The sequence below is a fragment of the Amblyomma americanum genome, chromosome 3, assembly GCF_052857255.1.
Source record: "Amblyomma americanum isolate KBUSLIRL-KWMA chromosome 3, ASM5285725v1, whole genome shotgun sequence".
NCBI lineage: Eukaryota > Metazoa > Arthropoda > Arachnida > Ixodida > Ixodidae > Amblyomma > Amblyomma americanum.
In genome coordinates this window covers 27,102,995-27,120,872 of record NC_135499.1, presented here as the reverse complement: position 1 = coordinate 27,120,872, position 17,878 = coordinate 27,102,995, and the positions used below count along the sequence as shown (strand labels likewise).

At 50.0% G+C, this 17,878-nt stretch overlaps 1 protein-coding gene and 1 pseudogene across 2 annotated transcripts in view; both read left to right on the top strand.

Annotated features, from left to right (window-relative positions):
- Window positions 1–17,878, top strand: part of LOC144124489 (uncharacterized) — a 1,136,493-nt gene that overhangs the window by 206,797 nt on the left and 911,818 nt on the right. The window lies entirely within an intron of this gene.
- Window positions 1–17,878, top strand: part of LOC144126324 (uncharacterized) — an 80,576-nt pseudogene that overhangs the window by 26,466 nt on the left and 36,232 nt on the right.

The following is a 17,878-nucleotide window of genomic DNA, read 5'->3' as shown; positions in this document are numbered from 1 at the left end:
ACAATACGCCGGTGATGTCACGTCCACCAGGGAAGCACCTGCTACAGAAAGGGCTGCCTTTTCACCGAGGAATCAATTGCCAGCAGCAAGCGCAGCCTGACGAGACTTTCTAAATCTTGCCCGCTATCATTGCAGCCACAATTGCGCGGCCAGCATTCATCGCTGTTGGAAGCATCCGTCGGCAAGGAAGGCAGCCGGCGTGACGACGACAATAGGCCGGTGACGTCACGTCCACCAGGGAAGCGCCTGCTTCAGAAAGGGCCGCGTTTTCACCGAGGAATCACTTGGCAGCAGCAAGTGCAGCCTGACGAGACCTTCTAAATCTTGCCCGCTATCGTTGCAGCCACAAGTGAGCGGCCAGTATTCATCGGTGTTGGAAGCATCCGTCGGCAAGGAAGGCAGCCAACATGACGACGACAATACGCCGGTGACGTGACGTCTACCAGGGAAGCACCTGCTACAGAAAGGGCCGCCTTTGCACCGAGGAATCAATTGACAGCAGCAAGTGCAGCCTGACGCGACCTTCTAAATCTTGTCCACTATCTTTGCAGCCACAAGTGCGCGGCCAGTATTCACCGGTGTAGGAAGCATCCGTCGGCAAGGAAGGCAGCCAACGTGAGGACGACAATAGGCCGGTGACGTCACGTCCACCAGGGAAGCACATGCTACAGAAAGGGCCGCCTTTTCACCGAGGAATCAATTGCCAGCAGCAAGCGCAGCCTGACGAGACCTTCTAAATCTTGCCCGCTATCGTTGCAGCCACAAGTGAGCGGCCAGTATTCATAGGTGTTGGAAGCATCCGTCGGCAAGATAGGCAGCCAACATGATGACTACAATAGGCCGGTGACGTGATGTCCACCAGGGAAGCACCTTCAACAGAAAGGGCCACCTTTTCACCGATGAATCAATTGCCAGCAGCAAGCGCAGCCTGACGAGACCTTCTAAATCTTGTCCACTATCGTTGCAGCCACAAGTGCGCGGCCAGTCTTCATCAGAGTAGGAAGCATCCGTCGGAGAGGAAGGCAGCCAGCGTGACGACGACAATAGGCCGGTGACGTCACGTCCACCAGGGAAGCACATGCTACAGAAAGGGCCGCCTTTTCACCGAGGAATCAATTGCCAGCAGCAAGCGCAGCCTGACGAGACCTTCTAAATCTTGTCTGCTATCGTTGCAGCCACAAGTGAGCGGCCAGTATTCATCGGTGTTGGAAGCATCCGTCGGCAAGGAAGGCAGCCAACGTGAGGACGACAATAGGCCGGTGACGTCACGTCCACCAGGGAAGCACCTGCTACAGAAAGGGCCGCCTTTTCACCGAGGAATCACTTGGCAGCAGCAAGGGCAGCCTGACGAGACCTTCTAAATCTAGCCCGCTATCGTTGCAGCCACAAGTGAGCGGCCTGTATTCATAGGTGTTGGAAGCATCCGTCGGCAAGATAGGCAGCCAACATGATGACTACAATAGGCCGGTGATGTGATGTCCACCAGGGAAGCACCTTCAACAGAAAGGGCCTCCTTTTCACCGAGGAATCACTTGGCAGCAGCAAGCGCAGCCTGACGAGACCTTCTAAATCTTGTCCACTATCGTTGCAGCCACAAGTGCGCGGCCAGAATTCATCGGTGTTGGAAGCATCCGTCGGCAAGGAAGGCCGCCATCGTGACGACGACAATACGCCGGTGATGTCACGTCCACCAGGGAAGCACCTGCTACAGAAAGGGCCGCCTTTTCACCGAGGAATCAATTGCCAGCAGCAAGCGCAGCCTGACGAGACTTTCTAAATCTTGCCCGCCATCATTGCAGCCACAATTGCGCGGCCAGCATTCATCGCTGTTGGAAGCATCCGTCGGCAAGGAAGGCAGCCGGCGTGACGACGACAATAGGCCGGTGACGTCACGTCCACCAGGGAAGCGCCTGCTTCAGAAAGGGCCGCGTTTTCACCGAGGAATCACTTGGCAGCAGCAAGTGCAGCCTGACGAGACCTTCTAAATCTTGCCCGCTATCGTTGCAGCCACAAGTGATCGGCCAGTATTCATCGGTGTTGGAAGCATCCGTCGGCAAGGAAGGCAGCCAACGTGAGGACGACAATAGGCCGGTGATGTGACGTCCACCAGGGAAGCACCTGCTACACAAAGGGCCGCCTTTTCACCGAGGAATCAATTGGCAGCAGCAAGTGCAGCCTGACGAGACCTTCTAAATCTTGTCCACTATCGTGGCAGCCACCAGTGCGTGGCCAGTATTCATCGGTGTAGGAAGCATCCATCGGCAAGGAAGGACCAGCGTGACGACGACATTAAGCCGGTGACGTCACGTCCACCAGGGAAGCACCTGCTACATAAAAGGCCGCCTTTTCACCGAGCAATCACTTGGCAACAGCAAGCGCAGCCTGACGAGACTTTCGAAATCTTGCCCGCTATCGTTGCAGCCACAAGTGAGCGGCCAGTATTCATCAGTGTTGGAAGCATCCGTCGGTAAGGAAGGCAGCCAGCGTGACGACGACAATAGGCCGGTGACGTCACGTCCAATAGAGAAGCACCTTCTACAGAAAGGGCCGCCTTTTCACCGAGGAATCACTTGGCAGCAGCAAGGCCAGCCTGACGAGACCTTCTAAATCTTGCCCGCTATCGTTGCAGCCACAAGTGGGCGGCCAGTATTCATAGGTGTTGGAAGCATCCGTCGGCAAGGAAGGCAGCCAACGTGATGACGACAATAGGCCGGTGACGTCACGTCCACCAGGGAAGCACCTTCAACAGAAAGGGCCGCCTTTTCAGCGAGGAATCACTTGGCAGCAGCAAGCGCAGTCTGACGAGACCTTCTAAATCTTGTCCGCTATCGTTGCAGCCACATGTGAGCAGCCAGTATTCATCGGTGTTGGAAGCATCCGTCTGCAAGGAAGGCAGCCAACGCGATGACGACAATAGGCCGGTGACGTCACGTCCAGCAGGGAAGCACCTGCTACAGAAAGGGCCGCCTTTTCACCGAGGAATCAATTGGCAGCAGCAAGGGCAACCTGACGAGACCTTCTAAATCTTGCCCGCTATCGTTTCAGCCACAAGTGAGCGGCCAGTATTCATCGGTGTTGGAAGCATCCGTCGGCAAGGAAGGCAGCCAACATGACGACGACAATACGCCGGTGACGTCACGTCCACCAGGGAAGCACCTTCAACAGAAAGGGCCGCCTTTTCACCGAGGAATCACTTGGCAGCAGCAAGGGCAGCCTGACGAGACCTTCTAAATCTTGTCCGCTATATTTGCAGCCACATGTGAGCGGCCAGTATTCATCGGTGTTGGAAGCATCCGTCTGCAAGGAAGGCAGCCAACGTTACGACGACAATACGCCGGTGACGTCACGTCCACCAGGGAAGCACCTGCTACAGAATGGGCCGCCTTTTCACCGAGGAATCAATTGGCAGCAGCAAGGGCAGCCTGACGAGACCTTCTAAATCTTGTCCGCTATCGTTGCAGCCACATGTGAGCGGCCAGTATTCATCGGTGTTGGAAGCATCCGTCGGCAAGGAAGGCAGCCAACGTGACGACGACAATAGGCCGGTGGCGTCACGTCCACCAGGGAAGCACCCTCTACAGAAAGGGCCGCCTTTTCACCGAGGAATCATTTGGCAGCAGCAAGCGCAGCCTGACGAGACCTTCTAAATCTTGTCCGCTATCGTTGCAGCCACATGTGAGCGGCCAGTATTCATCGGTGTTGGAAGCATCCGTCTGCAAGGAAGGCAGCCGTCGTGCCGACGACAATAGGCCGGTGACGACACGTCCACCAGGGAAGCACCTGCTACAGAAAGGGCCGCCTTTTCACCGAGGAATCAATTGGCAGCAGCAATCGCAGCCTGACGAGACCTTCTAAATCTTGCCGGCTATCGTTGCAGCCACAAGTGAGCGGCCAGTATTCATCGGTGTTGGAAGCATCCGTCTGCAAGGAAGGCAGCCGTCGTGACGACGACAATAGGCCGGTGACGACACGTCCACCAGGGAAGCACCTTCAACAGAAAGGGCCGCCTTTTCACCGAGGAATCATTTGGCAGCAGCAAGCGCAGCCTGACGAGACTTTCTAAATCTTGTCCGCTATCGTTGCAGCCACATGTGAGCGGCCAGTATTCATCGGTGTTGGAAGCATCCGTCTGCAAGGAAGGCAGCCGTCGTGACGACGACAATAGGCCGGTGACGACACGTCCACCAGGGAAGCACCTGCTACAGAAAGGGCCGCCTTTTCACCGAGGAATCAATTGGCAGCAGCAAGTGCAGCCTGACGAGACCTTCTAAATCTTGTCCACTATCGTGGCAGCCACCAGTGCGTGGCCAGTATTCATCGGTGTAGGAAGCATCCATCGGCAAGGAAGGACCAGCGTGACGACGACATTAGGCCGGTGACGTCAAGTCCACCAGGGAAGCACCTACTACATAAAAAGCCGCCTTTTCACCGAGGAATCACTTGGCAACAGCAAGCGCAGCCTGACGAGACTTTCGAAATCTTGCCCGCTATCGTTGCAGCCACAAGTGAGCGGCCAGTTTTCATCGGTGTTGGAAGCATCCGTCATCAAGGAAGGCAGCCAGCGTGACGACAATAGGCCGGTGACGTCACGTCCACCAGGGAAGCACCTGCTACAGAAAGGGCCGCCTTTTCACCGAGGAATCACTTGGCAGCAGCAAGTGCAGCCTGACGAGACCTTCTAAATCTTGCCCGCTATCGTTGCAGCCACAAGTGAGCGGCCAGTATTCAACGGTGTTGGAAGCATCCGTCGGCAAGGAAGGCAGCCAACGTGAGGACGACAATAGGCCGGTGATGTGACGTCCACCATTGAAGCACCTGCTACACAAAGGGCCGCCTTTTCACCGAGGAATGAATTGGCAGCAGCAAGTGCAGCCTGATGAGACCTTCTAAATCTTGTCCACTATCGTGGCAGCCACCAGTGCGCGGCCAGTATTCATCGGTGTTGGAAGCATCCGTCGGCAAGGAAGGCAGCCAGCGTGACGACGACATTAGGCCGGTGACGTCACGCCCACCAGGGAAGCACCTGCTACATAAAAGGCCGCCTTTTCACCGAGGAATCACTTGGCAACAGCAAGCGCAGCCTCACGAGACCTTCGAAATCTTGCCCGCTATCGTTGCAGCCACAAGTGAGCGGCCAGTATTCATCGGTGTTGGAAGCATCCGTCGGCAATGAAGGCAGCCAACGTGACGACGACAATAGGCCGGTGACGTCACGTCCAATAGGGAAGCATCTTCTACAGAAAGGGCCGCCTTTTCACCGAGGAATCACTTGGTAGCCGCAAGCGCAGCCTGACGAGACCTTCTAAATCTTGCCCGCTATCGTTGCAGCCACAAGTGAGCGGCCAGTATTCATAGGTGTTGGAAGCATCCGTCGGCAAGGAAGGCAGCCAACGTGATGACGACAATAGGCCGGTGACGTGATGTCCACCAGGGAAGCACCTTCAACAGAAAAGGCCGCCTTTTTACCGAGGAATCACTTGGCAGCAGCAAGCGCAGCCTGACGAGACCTTCTAAATCTTGTCCGCTATCGTTGCAGCCACATGTGGCGGCCAGTATTCATTCGTGTTGGAAGCATCCGTCGGCAAGGAAGGCAGCCGTCGTGACCACGACAAAAGGCCGGTGACGACACGTCCACCAGGGAAGCACCTGCTACAGAAAGGGCCGCCTTTTCACCGAGGAATTAATTGGCAGCAGCAAGCGCAGCTGACGAGACCTTCTAGATCTTCTCCGCTATCCTTGCAGCCACAAGTGAACGGCCAGTATTCACCGGTGTTGGAATCACCCCTCGGCAAGGGAGGCAGCCGACGTGACGACGATAATAGGCCGGTGACGTGACGTCCACCAGGGAAGCCCCTCCTACAGAAAGGGCCGCATTGTCACAGAGGAATCACTTGGCAGCACGGGCAGCCTGACGAGACTAATTCTTGTCTGCTATCACTGCAGCCACAAGTGCGCGCCCAGTATTCACCGGTGTTCGAATCACCCCTCGGCAAGGAAGGCAGCCAGCGCGACGACGGCAATACTGCCGGTGATGTCACGTCCACCAGGGAAGCGCCTGCTAGAGAAAGGGCCGCATTTTCACCGAGTAATCACTTGGCAGCCAGGGCAGCCTGAAGAGACCATTTACATCTTGTCTGCTATTACTGCAGCCACAAGTGCGCGGCCAGTATTCATCGGTATTGGAATCACCCGTCGGCAAGGAAGGCAGCCAGCGTGACGAAGACAATAGGGCGGTGACGTCACGTCCACCACGGAAGCGCCTGCTACAGAAAGGGCTACATTTTCACCGAGGAATCACTCGGCAGGCAGGGCAGTCTGACGAGACCATCTAAATCTTGTCTGCTATCATTGCAACAACAAGTGCGCAGCCAGTATTCACCGGTATTGGAATTACCCCTCGGCAAGGAAGGCAGTTAGCGTGACGACGACAATAGGCCGGTGACGTCACGTCCACCAGTTAACCGCCTGCTACAGAAAGGGCCGCATTTTCACCGAGGAATCACTTGGCAGCCAGGGCAGCCTGTCGAGACCGTCTGAATCTTGTCTGCTGTCATTGCAGCCACAAGTCGGCGGCCAGTATTCACCGGTTTTGGAATCACCCCTCGGCAAGAAAGGCAGCCAGCGTGACGTCGACAATAGGCCAGTGACGTCACGTCCACCAGGGAAGCGCCTGCTGCAGAATGGGCCGCATTTTTACCGAGGAATCACTTGGCAGCAGCCAGGGCAGCCTGACGAGACTATCTAAGTCTTGTCCGCGATCATTGCAGGTTAGAACGTTTTCCATACAGTGGATTGCCATTTCTGTCCCTTCTACCCAAACTGCTACCAACGCCGTTGCTTGTGTTCACTGTTTTGTTGCATTTCAGATGGGTGACTGAGCTAAACTTAGGAATTAAATGCGCGAATTTCAAGCTAAACTTATACGGGATCTAAGGAAAGAGCTAAGGGAAGTAAAGGCAAGCCTCGAATTTTTCAATAAAGAATTCGAGGACAGCAAGCAAGAACGTGATGAGCTCGCTAAAAACAAAGAGCTCCAAGCGGCTAATGAAAAGCTATTAGAAGAACGCCAGGCGCTCAAAACGCAAGTTTTACAGCTCGAAGATCGAGTTACTTTCTCGGAGCAGTATTCAAGGAATCGGAACCTTGAGATTAAAGGTGTACCTTTCTCTGAAGTTGGAAATCTTTGTAATGCTCTCGATAAATTAGGGGAGGTTTTAAAGGAGCCTATTGCGAAAAGCGACATTGAAATTTGTCACCGCGTTCCTGCAAAAAGCCCCAACACTGTACCGAATATCGTTGTGCAGTTCAAAAGCCGTCCCAAGCGAGATGTGCTACAAAAAGCAGGTAAAATGCGCTTGTCAACTTAGAACCTCGGTTTTTCACCGAGCTCGCCCCTGTTCATCAACGAACATCTTTGTGAAGCACTAAAACGAGTACTTGCATGGCTATTGAACACAAGAAAGCAAAAGGGTGGAAATTTGTCTGGACAAGCAATGGTAGGATTCATGCCAGGAAGGATGAGTCGTCATCAATTCTGTGCCTTCGCAATGCTCAGTACGTGGAAGAAATGGTTTAAGTGTCTTCACTTGTTTACATTTAGCATCTCGCCTATTAAAGGGCTGAGCCCCCCACGACATTAACACCACATTTAATACATCGAGAAAAAATACCTTGAGCTCTTTTCATCTGGATATTAGTTCAGCAAGGCATAAAGAAGATGAGCCTACTATTCTTCTAAATGAATTTGTGTCTGATTTCGTTGTAATAATGTTGACAGAAACGTGGTATTAGTCGAATACAGAGGTTTACAGGCGTGACAGATATTAGTTTCTTCCTAAACAGACCTAATAAACAAGGTGGGGGATTGAAATCCTCCTCAAAAATAATCTAGAATGTGAAATAATTCCTGAATTGTCTTTGTTGACAGAAGATTTTAAATGCCTATTCTTGAAATCGAGAAAATACATCTACTGCGTGATCTACCGACCACCAAACGGTCAAATCAATAATTTCATTTACCACATTGAACTGCTATTCAACTACGTGGATGTAAATAATTTGGAATTCGACAGCAGTGATTATCCAGAACATCACCCCTGTAATCTTGGAATCTTTATACTCGAGTCCTGTTAATGAAAACTGGAAAAGTGTATTCTACTTCGACAATGCAGATGAGGCGTATGAAATATTCATATCTATTTTTAAGCGAATTTATTGTTAACAATTTATAGAAATTATTTTAAAGCCACATCATAACAACCGAAAGCCCTGGATTAGCCGTGAATGTTTAATACGAATAAAAAAAGAAGGCTAGATTATATGAAAAGCTTGTCAAAACAAGGTCGCTTTTAGATTTAAAAATATTTAGGCAACATAGAAATGAGCTGAATTCCTTCCTGAGAAATGAAAAGCGGCGTTTCGTGCAGCATCAGTTTCAACAGGAATCCTGTAAATATAGTGCAGACGTATGAAAAAAACTAAAGTTGTTAAACAGAGCCCCTTCGTCGCCAGTCATCAAAGATCTCGTTTTGCAGGGCGTCCGCATACAGGGCACAAAACTTGCCGAAGAATTTAAGAAATTTTTTTAAAGATGTTGTCAGCAGCTCTCAGAACCCTCAATCTCTGAGCAGCACAATTCCTGGGAATATCCGCAGCATTCATTTTGATCCGACAGATGACCGCGAGGTATGTAATATATTCAACTCGTTGAAAAATTTCAAATCACGCGATATTGATGGCATACAAATTATTCCAGTGAAATATGTGCTGACCGTTATTGCCCCCTACTGACTTATATATATAATCTGGCGTTATCAACAGGCTGCTTTCCCAAATTAATGCAGATCTCCAGAGTAATTGTACTTTTCAAGAGTGGCGCTAAAGATATGTCCAACTATCGACCGATTTCTATTCTGCCGATTTTTTCTAAGCGCCTAGAAAGAGTAATTCATAAAAGACTCATGAACTTCTGCAATAAACTTAACCTCATTAATCCTTCACATTATGATTTCCGCCCAAACACGTCCATTGAAACAGCCTTACTAATGCAAAACGAGATAATCTTCGAGGCAGTTGAAAGATGTACATAAGTGTTTTTGTGGATTTCTCGAAGGGTCAAAATGATGTAAATAAAATTGCCTTGACTTGCACAAGCCGTGCAGGCCTATTTGGCTCCTCTCTCGACATCAATTTCTTCTACTCTTACCCGGTCTACAATTCCTGAAGCATCTCAGCCCCAGAACCTACTACAGCCACTTCCGCGGTACTTACCTCGGGTACTTCGAATGATGGTGGTACCATCTATGATTCCGAGCTGATGGAGCCTGATGCGCTGGTTCTCAAGCGCAGCGGGTCCCCCACGTCTCATTCGTCGTCTTCTCCACGTGCCCAGCCCAAATCAAAGAAGCAACAGCTTGGCACCAAGCCCAAGGACACCATTTTCGGGCAGGCACTTTTTGCTGCTAGGTTTTTGCAACAATAGCGTCCTGGCGAGTTCTACAGTGGAACTGTGGCTCTATTCTTTCAGCTTCCACAGATTTACTCTGCATTTCTGCCCAGCTTAATCCGGAAGTCCTAATTCTGCAAAAATTGGCTTTCAACCAACAGACATTTTCATTTTAAAAATTACCGTTCATTTCGCCTAGGTCGCCAGTCAAGAGGAGGTGGTTAACTAACTTTAGTCTCTTCAAACATTTACCACAGGGTAAGGTATATTTTCAAGAAATGTCTTCTTACTGTGAGATTTTGGCATTAGACTTTGTACTTCCTGGGTGCATATATTTTTATAGCAAATTGTTATTTCCCCTCTGGAGTACAGGATATTAGACCTCTGGATTTGTTGCTCGCTAACTGTATAAACCCAGTTCTTGTGGCTGGCGACTTCGATTCTCACCATGTGTCGTGGGGTATCAGGACTAATCTATGCGGAAAACGCCTTGGAGAGGAATTTCTGATCACAACCTTGTGTGCTTAAGTTCAGAATCGGCCACTTATCTTCGCGCACAGACTCAATCTGTTTTAGATCTCACGTTCACTAGTCCTGGCATTGACGTAACGGATTGGTCGACTGTTGATTGCGGCACCTCAAATGACCATATACCTATTAATTTTTTTATCGTATGTCGTGTAACTCCTGCGTCTTCTCAGTTGCAGCCAAATTTAAATTATGACAGATTTCAGAGGGCGTTGCGCTCTGCCCTTGCGTCAGTGTGTAATATCGCCGAGGCCCACCAGTCAAGAAGCCTATATGTCTGGCTATAGAAGTATGCCGTAAAAAGCCGGAGTTTCTGGGGCACACAAAAGGGAATTCTTCTACCTGGTGGAATGCTGGCAGTACAAGAGAATACAGGCGGAGGAAGGCAGCATGGAAAAAGCTTCTTCATAACCAATGCCCAAATAACTGGAGTGATTATAAATTTATTGCAGCCATCTTTAAAGGAACAGTTTCTCGTGCGAAGAAAAAATATTACTCAGAACACTTCGATTATCTTTCGAAGTCGGGCAACCGACGTGCACTATTCGGCTTTCTACGGTCTAGAAAACTGGTCACGTCCTCTAGTAATTTACAGTCGTCGGCTATCTCACCTAAAGATGCTATTCAGGCGATTGAATTAATTGCCACGTGCCTGAAAAAGCGGTTTTCGTCTCTACTGCCTTTGCGATCATTGTAGTTTGCGTCAGTGGTGCCAAATAATAATGCCTCAGACGTTAATCTATCGCAGCTTTCCCAAGTTGCACAGAGATTACCAGCGGCTGCTCCTGGCCCTCATGGTGTCACTACAAAGATGCTCAAGATTCTCTGTGAGGAGTCTCCCAACTGCTTATGGCACCTCATAAACTTCTCCATCAAACACGCTTGGATACCTGCCGAGAGGAAGCTGGCTAAAGTGATTTCTTTACTGAAAAATCAGAGTGGAGACTATGAATTGGTTAATATTAGGCCAATTTCTTTAACATCAAACATCGTAAAGTTAATAGGACCGATGTTACTTATTCGGGTTTCAGCCTTCGTGGACAGCAAAAATATACTCAGCCCGTGTCAACTCGGATTCCGGCCACGGTGTTCGATATGGAATGCACCTGCTGATATTGAGAGCAGAATTCTGCTTGCTTGTCGTCAACGCCAGGTCGCGGCTTTGGTTACGCTAGACGTCGCCAAAGCTTACGACAGTGTAGAACACTCCATCCTAACACATAGTCTACAGTCTCTTTAGTTTCTAGATTATCTAGTTGTTTGGATATCTGCATTTCTTTATAATAGAGAATTCTTTTCCTTTCATATTGGTGTTCATTCAGAGAGGTACAAACAAACGAGAGGTGTACCGCAAGGAGCTGTTCATTCTCCTATGCTCTTTAATATTCTGTTGAGCTCAATCCCTCTCCATCGGCATGTACACACTTACGTCTATGCGGACGACATTGCGTTTTTTGCGGCTGCGCCGGATATACATTCCCTGCATGGTCTGTTGCAGTCATACTTGAGTGCACTTCAGCACTGGCTGAGCAGCTTACAACTGAAGTTAAATGTTAGCAACTGCGCCATCCTTGTTTTCCCTCTACAAAATCCTGTAGTGGTCTCTCTCACTTGCCACTTACAACCAATACCGCAGGTTCAATCACTAAATACCAAGGGGTCATTTATGACGAGGAACTCACGTGGCGACCCCACATTGACCATGTATAGCGGTGAAGAAGGCTCGTGCCGTGGACATATTGCGTAAACTGTGCAGTCACCTGTACGGCATGCGAAGAGATACGCTATTAATGATTTACAAAATGTATGTCAGGCCAATTTTGGAGTTTGGATCTGTGTTGTTTTCAGGCTCGGCTACATACAAATTTCGTCCTCACGTTCTTTTGGAGAGGGTAGCACTTCGAATGGGCCTCGGGCTCCCAAAATTTGTGGCTACCAATGTGCTGTACCTTGAAGCCCGCATTCCCCCTCTCTTATCTCGACTTCAATTTTTAACTGTTCAGACTGACCTAAGAATCTACGAATCTCATTTCCACCGTTAATAAAGCATTTTCTTTTGCCAGCCGACCTCCTTTTCTAGTGCCCTCTGGTCTCGTTTTCATACCCCACCGGTAGTGCTTGTGCAAAGATTACTTGAGCCTTCAGATGTGAAAATTTATGGCATCCTTCCTGCGCTATGCAGAGGGCCCGCTGTCGACATTGTTTTCAACGATATATACTCCAAAATGCAAAACATTTGTCATCCTGTATTTTAAATGGCCTACTAGACGATCATCTAAGGGCCTTACCTACAAATATTGTAATAGCAACCGACGCATCGCAGTGCAGGGAAAAGGCAGGTGTGGGAATATTCTGTTCACATTTAGACTGGGCCTTTTCACTGCAGCTTCCAGATTTCACCTATATTTTTCAAGAAGAGTTTCTGATGGTAGTACATGCCCTGCGCAAGCTACACCCCTCTATTACCGCAGTAGCAGTAATTACCGATTCTTTATCTCTGTGTTCGTTCCTCGACGCACATGTTCAGGGTGCAATTTTCAATAGATTCTTGTCCCTGCTTCCTCCGCATTTGAGTCTTGTTCATTTAGCACGGGTTCCCGGCCACAGCAGTGTGACAGTTAATGAGGTTTCTGATACGCTCGCAATGGCTTCTCTAAGTGGCCCCGTGTTGCCTATCATCACGGCTACAGCCCATCTTACAGCATCTAGGTTTCGGCGACGTGCGCTTTTAAGCACGCAAGGCACAACACTTGTAACATCGGCGGATTATCAGCACCTCAGATATTCTTGGAACAGGCAAGTTTGTCGATCTCGGCAGCTTGAAGTATCTCTGACGATTCTGCGGTGCCGTATCCCTCCTCTAAATTTCTATTTACACAGGTCGGGTTTGGCGCTCTCTTCCCTTTGTGCATTTTGCCGTGAGCCTGAATCTGTTGAGCATTTTTTGCTCTATTGTCACTGATGCACCTCTTTTAGAAGAAGAATGCTGGAGGAGGCGTTGCGGCCCCTTGGCCTTAGTTGAAGCGGCCCGCTCTTGCTATCATTTGGTGCCACCATATTCGGGTTCAGCCACAGATCTATTTGTACTGCTGTTCTGAATTTCCTGCTAGAATCTCACCGACTGCCATACTAACGGTTACAATATTTCCTTTCCTCTCAATTATTACATTATGGCTTAATAATTCTGATCCATGCAGTTCCTCCTTTTATTATTATTATTATTATTATTATTATTACATTATTAATAATTTTGAAGTCACAACGTTCATCGCTTTTCTATTCATGAGAAAAAATCCTCCGGTGTTGCTTTCCAGCGTGCTTTTCATTTTAATTACCTGAATACAGGTGAATAGTCACCCGTTTCTTGGCCCATCCCCCAGTGTAGCTATGTGCCATCTTTTGATAGGCTAACAACAACAACGACAAAGAGGGCAGGGGTTAGGCATAGTGTTTAGAGAGCGCGTGGACTCTCTCGATTGCGCTAGATGGCTTCAAGTTTATGCTTCATTCTGACCTCCATGGCGCAACCTGCTATCCGCAGCTGTACCTTTTAGTAAAAGGTGAGCAACGCAGTTTCCCACTGACTTGGCTTTCAGATTTGAAAGCTCAGATGTGGTCGTCTCGGAACTCGAATAGGATGTAATTAATGTTTGCCTTAGTTGTAAATGTAGCAACCGTCCTGTCTTCGCCCTTCGTCTCGTTCATATGCTACGTTCTTGTTTATAACATTTGCTTTAGAATGACTGCAGAGAATGCAGCGGGAATTTTATTTCACGGGATGCATCAGGGAATAGATGTAAGGATCTGGGAATGTACCCGTTTGAAGTTGCCGCCAGGCAACTTGATCTGCTTTGGTGAAGGGTTTGTAGGGGGGTGGGCACTATGAGTCGAATGTTTCGGTAGTGGAAGCTGATCTCATGGTAGGCTACCAGGCGCACCCTCGTGAACCATGACCGGCTGACGAATCCTCGGGCACATGATGAGCTGTCGTTTCTCCTGGGTGGGAGGTATGTGCTGGCGCCCATGCGAGCTGGAACCGTTCTGTGGATAATTTGCCTCTTGTTACTGGGCATGAAGCCTTTTCTTAGCAATGTTCTGGATTCCTGCCTTCGAATCACTGAGCATGCACCCTTCCCTGGTGCCTGCTATGACGAGCGCTATGGCCGCCTCCTCAGCCTCTAACGATAGTCGGGTGTTGATGGGGAGGCAGTCAGCAGGGCTAGTCTGTGGATATCCCCGACCATGAGTTCAATGATTCCTTGGCGGGGTATTTTCCCGCATTTAGGTAAATTGTTTCCGGCAAGAGGAAGTAGTGTTTATACAGTGCCTTGGCTGCTCTCGCGGCGCCTGGACCTTGGTCATGCGTTGGATGAATGTTTTTGAAATGTGGAGGAACGAATATATGGTTGTCTATATTCCTAGAGAGCGAAAGTTCTGTGGTAGCCGTGATGGTATAGCCTACTCTTAGTTTTCTAAGGCTAGCCATTCCTGTGCTCGTGTAAGAGAGGCGCCTGTAATCACCTGCAAAATTCCCCTCAGCCAGTTCATCGACCGTGTTATGTACCCCAAGCTGGAGCAGCTTTTCGATGGGGGTATTTTTGGGTAGCGGTAGGGCTCTGGAGAATGGTGGCTCCGGGCGCGAAGCCACATATTTTAATCCGCCAGTTTAGCGCCTCACCCCCTTTACGTCCACGTTGCCAAAAAGAGCAAAGCGTACCCACCACGTCAGCGCTTGCGTAATGACGCCGCGTTCTCTGTTAATGCGAAGGTGGCGTGTGTGTTCTCTGGGAATGTACAGAACATCCGAGCGATGGCAAGAAAATAGGGTGATGTCATAATGCGGCTGTATGACATAACTCAGCAAGCCGAGTAGCGCCACTTCAAACAATCCTAAACATTTCATTCGCCTATACATACTCGCGACTGGCCGTATTACATATGGCGCCAGTGTTCCCAACATTGCTACCAAAATTCTAACGAAACCGGTTGCAGTACAGCCCTGCGTGTGGCGTACTGTGTTTTTTGGTTGCATATAGCTTACAAGTGATAGTCAAGCCGGAGGCTAGCTTGCGACAGTGATTTGAACCTACGATATATGCGCCTTCAATGATATGTCTTCCCAGGTTTTCGTTATAAAATTGTGATGCAAGCGTTCGTCGAAAAGAGTTGTCAAACGAAGCGCTTCTTTTTCTCCATCGAAATTTGATGCATGTAACAAAATTTATTGAAGATATGCATGCACAAACACTACGCTTAAAAATGCACCCATAGGCATTTGCTTTCACATTCTCATACGCATAAGTCTGTGCCAAATTTTTAAGCAATGATTATTTTTTGTTGCCGCTGGAGGCAGTTATGGCGAGTCGGCTGAACGGAAGTTTATAGGAGGGGCGTCAGGCAGCGCTGGGTAGCACCCTTAACTTTAGCTCAGAGCCGCTTCTAAACAGGCCTCTAAGAAGCCTACTGGAGTGTACCGCTTATATCCACTTCGTTAACCACATTTTTACTAAGAGTTCACTGGTGCTTTTGCAGCAGCGGCCGGTTTTCGGCAGCTTCTCGCCACCACGTACGCGCCTACCATCGCATCCGGTGAGCTCCTCCAGCCGTATCAGCGCTCCTTCCTTCCTCGGCTGCCCGTCCTGCCTGCGTTTTATGCCAGGGACCCTGTTTTGTGGCTGGCGCTCCTGGACTCGCACTTTGACGTCAACCACGTGTCCAGCCAGCTGCTGCGCTATCAGCACGCCAACCGCGAACTTCCACCCTGTCTCCTGGCAAAGCTGCGGTTGGCGCCTCCTGGCCCCGACATTTACGCCTACTTCAAAAAGGGCCTGACGGCGTATTTCGGCTTGGAGTTCCCGCCGACTCTGCGCAGCTGTTTTCGGCTCAGAAGCAGCGCCGCCACTCAACTCGCGACCACAGGTCGATTCCCCTTTTATAGCTGCTTCGGTTTTCCCTCTGCCCGCTACATCGGAGCCGCGCCCCACAACGGTCTCTCCGAAGTTTCCTCCACCGGCCCCTACGGACGGCCATTCACCTGCGAGCTCCCGTCCCACGGCGCCTCCTGCCCAGCCCAGATTGCCAACTGTGGCGCCTGCCCTTGAACCGTCGCCAGAAGAGCGCTCTCTCTCGACCCGGGCTCGAACTCGCTTCTGGTCACCTGTTCGCCTGCTACCTCAAGCCCAACCCCAGTGAGCGCATCTGCCCTTTTTGTCGCGGGGCGCGCAAGCAAGCAAACCTGAGCCTTCTCGCTCATAACTGCCAACCGAACCGCCTACCACGGACCCTCCCCACCTGGAGCCTTAACAAATAACTGCGCCTCCGCAACACACGAGACTGCCATGGAAAGAGGTGCCATGCTTGCGAGGCATTACTGCGTGCCCCTTCCAACACCGCCAATAGACTCAGCACTATCGATTCTTTTCCTTTCCGACCCCTACGTCCCGGACTTGTGCCCTCTATTCCCAGCAAGCGGTCCGAACGCCACAGTGAGCTCGCTTTTGCTGACATCCGGTACACCCCGTCGCCCGCTTCGACTACTTCCTAACAACGCAGCCTGTGCCCCACGCAGGAGACCTCAATCCAAGTGCCGTCTGCCGTCGTTTCACCGTCGCCAGCGGCGAGGCATCGCCTTCAATTCTCCCACTGCGGTTTCCTCACACCATCCTTTCGTCCACGCCGACTGGGTCGAGGTATATCGCATATCTCCCGTACATCCCCACGCGTTGCAGTTTCTGTATTGGCATTTCCCGGCCACCTTCAACCCCCTTGCATGCCCCACCAGTAGGCCTTATGACTGAAGCACGCCTAGCTCGCCTCCAATTCCTGGACAACTTTTCCCGCCTGTTCCTTCTGTCAGAATCCTCATCTTTTGGCTTCTCTCGCCCTTTGCGAAACAGCCAGGCTCGAGCGCCCGAACTCGCTTCTCCCGCCCGAAGACCTTCACGAACGCTTACCCGAACTTCACTGGCCTCAAAAAACTTGTAGACACCGATTTTATTTAAGACGTAGTTTCTGAAGTCTAGAGGTACACGTGGCGAACACGAAAGACGGGGAGCCACACGCCTTCTCCTTCGCCGCGATGTACTACACCGCTGACAATGCTATGCCGAAAAAGCGCTCTTCTTGCTAAAAACTCCTGATTCTAAAAAAACTGAGAGACACCCTGTATAGTGCGCTAACAAGGGAGCTATGGCCAGGCCGTGCGGGCAGCCGCCGATTCAAAGGGAACCATGGAACCTGTCAGCCCCTAGTCTGTCAGGTGATCAGAGTGCAGAGTAAAACATGTAGAAATTATGCCTAGTAATGCTGTTGAATTCCCAAGTTCTAAGCTTTTCCCGGAACGAAGTCTGATTTGAGCTCAGTGAGGTTTCGAAGACCTAGCTGCAGCGCAAAAAAATGCTTCTACGAAATTCCACTGTCAAATGAAAGCCTGTTGAAGGCGTTGGTGTGGAATTTTTTCGTTCACAATGCGAGTAGATCAATGCAGTCGTTTATTCTTTCTAGTTTCTATTTTCGCTAGAAATGCGCCATAGGGAAGCGGTGCCGCAATGTGGTGGGCAAAACCAACTACTGCAGTCTTGCCATGGAAATAAACCAGCACCTTAACCACCTTGGTCTGAATCATCACTCGCTTTGCCTTGCGCTGCACGATGTGCTAAAAAAGAAAAATTCGTACTGCTCTCCAAGTAACAGGAACACAACTCTTGGTTCATTTCTCTTCCTGGTGAGACGCGTAACCACGTAATTGCGCGCCTGATTTCTTGAACCAAATTTATTGCAGGCGTAATAGGGGATTGACACTCAGCGTTTGGGTAACGCGTAGACATGCAAGAAAAAAAGTCACAGGCGGTTCAGCTTGGGGTTAACCAGAAACTATCGTGCGCTGTCATCATGAGCCCTAGTTTT